This window comes from Triticum dicoccoides, chromosome 3A (assembly GCF_002162155.2).
Source record: "Triticum dicoccoides isolate Atlit2015 ecotype Zavitan chromosome 3A, WEW_v2.0, whole genome shotgun sequence".
In the NCBI taxonomy this organism is placed as follows: domain Eukaryota; kingdom Viridiplantae; phylum Streptophyta; class Magnoliopsida; order Poales; family Poaceae; genus Triticum; species Triticum dicoccoides.
The window spans coordinates 121322143-121326278 of record NC_041384.1 but is presented as its reverse complement, the minus strand read 5'-3'; positions in this window follow the sequence as shown (position 1 = coordinate 121326278).

Here is a 4136-nt window from a genome sequence, read left to right as displayed (position 1 = left end):
GAAAAGAAATTTTAAATGCCCTCTTTTAAAATCCAACAAAGTTTTTGATGAAAACCAAATTAAAATTTTGGAGTGTCACAACACCTACCCCCTTAGGAAAAATCTCGTCCCCGAGATTTCAGCTGATCCTTAAATAAGTGTGGATGCTCTGTCCGAAGAAAATCCTCTCTTTCCCAAGTTGCTTCACTGTCGGTGTGATTGCTCCATTGGACTTTGAAAAACTTGATGGTCTTCTGTCGGGTCCTCCTTTTAGACTCCTCTAATATTCTTACGGGACGTTCCCGATAAGTGAGGTCTAGCTGCACGTCAATGTTTTCATGGGATACTTGTTTCTCTGGGTTGCTTACGCACTTCCTCAATTGCGAGACATGGAACACGTCGTGGACATCGGATAATTCCTCGAGTAAGTCTAGCTGGTAGGCTACAGTGCCTCTTCGTGCCACTATGCAGAATGGTCCAATGAATCTTGGTGCTAATTTTCCTTTAATCTTAAACCGTTGCAGTCCTCTCATAGGGGATACTCTCAAGTATACGAACTCACCGGGTTCGAAGCTGACCCTACGATGTTTCTGATCATAATAACTCTTCTGTCGACTTTGAGCGGTCTTAAGTCGGTCTCTGATTAGCTTGACTTTTTCCTCGGCTTCTCTGAGCATGTCTGGTCCGAAGATGTGGCTGTCTCCGGTCTCTGACCAATTTAACGGGGTACGACATCTTCGTCCGTATAAAGCCTCAAATGGTGCCATTTGTAGGCTGGCCTAGTAGCTATTGTTGTACGCGAACTCGGCGTATGGCAGGCTTTCTTCCCAACTGGTTCCATATGTGAGGACACATGCTCTCAGCATGTCTTCTAAAACCTGGTTTACGCGTTCTGTTTGTCCATCGGTCTATGGGTGGTACGCGGTACTGAAGGCTAGTTGGGTTCCCAGAGCCTGTTGTAAATGCTCCCAAAATCTTGAGATGAACTGAGTGCCTCTGTCGGATATTATAGTCTTCGGGACACCGTGCAGACAAACTATGCGGGAAAGATAAATCCTGGCAAGCTTCTGAGTGTTGTAGATTGTCTTCACTGGAATGAAATGTGCCACCTTGGTTAATCTATCGGTGATGACCCATATGGCATCATTCCCGTGTCATGACCGAGGTAGTCCGACAATAAAATCCATCCCTATTTCATCCCATTTCCACTCAGGTATTTTGTTAGGTTGCAGTAGTCCGGCTGGTCTCTGATGCTCAGCTTTTATGTGTTGACATGAGTCGCAACATGCAATGAAGGTGGCTATGTCCCTCTTCATACTGTGCCACCAAAATCTTTCCTGAATATCCTTATACATTTTGGTTCCTCCAGGGTGGATTGAATATGGAGTGGTGTGTGCTTCAGCTAAAATTTGCTGTTTAAGGTCTTCTATGTTTGGCACGCAGAGCCTTTCTCCGTACCATAATATTCCTTCATTGTCTATGACGAATTCCGAGGCCTTGCCCATACTCAACTTTCTTTTGATGCCTTCGATGCTGGTGTGACCGGGCTGAGCTTCTTTGATTTTCTCCACAAGGTCGGGTTGTATTTCCAAGTTTGATATGGTGCCTTCTGCTACCATTATCAAGTTGAGCTTGGCAAATTCTTGTTGGAATTCGGGCCTCAAGCTGTGCAGATTGTTTTCGTCGGAGCTGGGGTTCCGACTAAGAGCATCGGCCACTACATTTGCTTTTCCTGGATGGTAATGGATACCAACATCATAATCCTTTACCAATTCCAACCAGCGTCGTTGCCGTAAATTTAGTTCTGGCTGCGTGAAAATATATTTGAGACTTTTGTGATCCGTATATATTTCACATCGATTCCCAAGTAAGAAATGCCTCCATTCCTTGAGTGCATGAATAACTGCTGCCATTTCTAAGTCATGAGTGGGATAGTTTTCCTCATGCTTGCGAAGTTGCCTTGAAGCGTAGGCGACGACCTTGCCTTCCTGCATCAACACGCATCCGAGACCCTTTCTGGACGCGTCACAATATACTTCAAAATTCTTGTGTATGTCGGGTACAATTAATACCGGTGCTGTCGTTAACTTCCGCTTTAGCTCTTGGAAACTTTTCTCGCAGGCTTCTGTCCATTCAAACTTCTTATCTTTCTTGAGCAACTGTGTCATAGGCTTGGCTATGGTGGAGAATCCTTCAATAAATCTGCGGTAATATCCTGCCATTCCCAAGAAACTCCGTATGTCCGTTATGCTGGCTGGTGACTTCCAGCCAAGTACGGCCTTGACTTTCTCTGGGTCCACTGCGATACCGTCTTGGGTCAGCACGTGGCCTAGAAAGCCTACTTGTCTTAGCCAAAATTCGCACTTGCTGAACTTGGCATACAATTGGTGTTTTCTGAGCTCTCCTAGCACAATCCTGAGATGTTCTGCGTGCTCTTCTGGTGTCTTGGAGTATACCAGAATATCGTCGATGAATACCACGACGAACTTGTCCATAAACTTCATAAATACTTTGTTCATGAGGTGAACAAAATATGCTGGGGCGTTAGTTAATCCAAATGACATCACTGTGAACTCGTACAGTCCATATCTGGAGGTGAAGGATGTTTTGGGGATATCTTCCGTTCGTACCTTCAATTGATGGTATCCTGACCTTAAGTCAATTTTTGAGAATACCTTGGCCTGAGCGAGTTGATCAAACAAATCGTTTATCCTTGGCATTGGGTATTTGTTTTTGACGGTGACCATGTTAAGTGCTCGATAGTCAATACACAATCTCAGCGTTCCATCCTTCTTTTTGGCAAATAAAATTGGTGATCCCCAAGGTGAGGAGCTGGCTCGAATGTATCCCTTGTCCAGTAATTCCTTTATTTGTTTCTTCAACTCGATCAACTCGGATGGTGCCATTCTGTATGGTTTCTTGTATATGGGGTTGGTTCCTGGTGCAAGCTCAATGCTGAATTCTATCTCTCGGTCTGGTGGCATGCCTGGTAGCTCTTCAGGGAATACATCTGGAAATTCACACACTACTGGAACCTTGTTTAGCTCAGAAACGTCCACCTTATTTAATCTCGGTTGCCGGGGTATTTTTCCTTCCTTGGCTGATACTCTTATGGTCTTCCCTTGGTGGTGTGTGAGAATTACGGTCCTGTTGAAACAGTCGATAAACCCCTTGTTGGTGGTTAGCCAATCCATCCCTAGGATGACATCCAGTCCTTTATTTTCCAACACAATAAGATTTGCGTGAAACTCCAATCCTTCGAACTCAATGACCACATTCTGACAGTAATTCTGAGTAACTTGCTGAATCCCAGGGGACTTGATGATCATGGATTTCTCCAAAGGAAGCATCGAAAAATTATTTTGCAAAGCAAATTTTTTCGAAATGAAAGAGTGAGAAGCTCCAGAATCAAACAAAACCATTGCAGGTATTGTGTTGACAGCAAACGTACCGAGTACGATATCCGGAGCATTTTGTGCCTCCTCTTTGGTTACGTGATTCAGATGACCCTTCCTGTGGTTATTGTTGGGATTGAAATTGTTTCGCTTGGGCGTGGAATTGTTGCCGCCGTTGTTCGGCTTTGGGGTTGAGTTCCTTGGCTTGGGGCACTGTTTGGCATAGTGCCCTTCTTCTCCACAAGCGTAACAAGTAACGCCGGGGCGATAGGTGAATTCCTTGTCCCTTGCATGAAAATTCTTGATTGGGCGTGAGACATTGGATGAGGATTTGTGTGTCCCACCCTTTTGAAAATCTGTCTTGCTTCGGTGATTGCGAGCATGATTAGTCTGGTCCCTTTTTCGCTTGCGGATATCTTCCAGACTGCGTCTCTCATTTTCCAGAGTAATGGCTTTGTCCACCAGTGTTTTAAAATCAGGAAAAGTGTGCACGACTAGTTGGCATTTAAGCGCGGGCGCCAGACCGTCAAGGAATTTCTCCATCTTCTTGATTTCAGTCATACGCTCTTCATTGGCGTAGCGGGACAATAGAGTAAATTGACTGTTGTAATTTGACACTGTCATGTTCCTTTGTTTGAGGTCATCGAACTCTCTCTTCTTGATTTTCATAATACTCTTAGGAATGTGTGCACCACGGAAACCTTCCTTGAAATCATCCCAGGTTATGTCATTTTCGTTGGGATGCATGTGCAGAAAATTCTC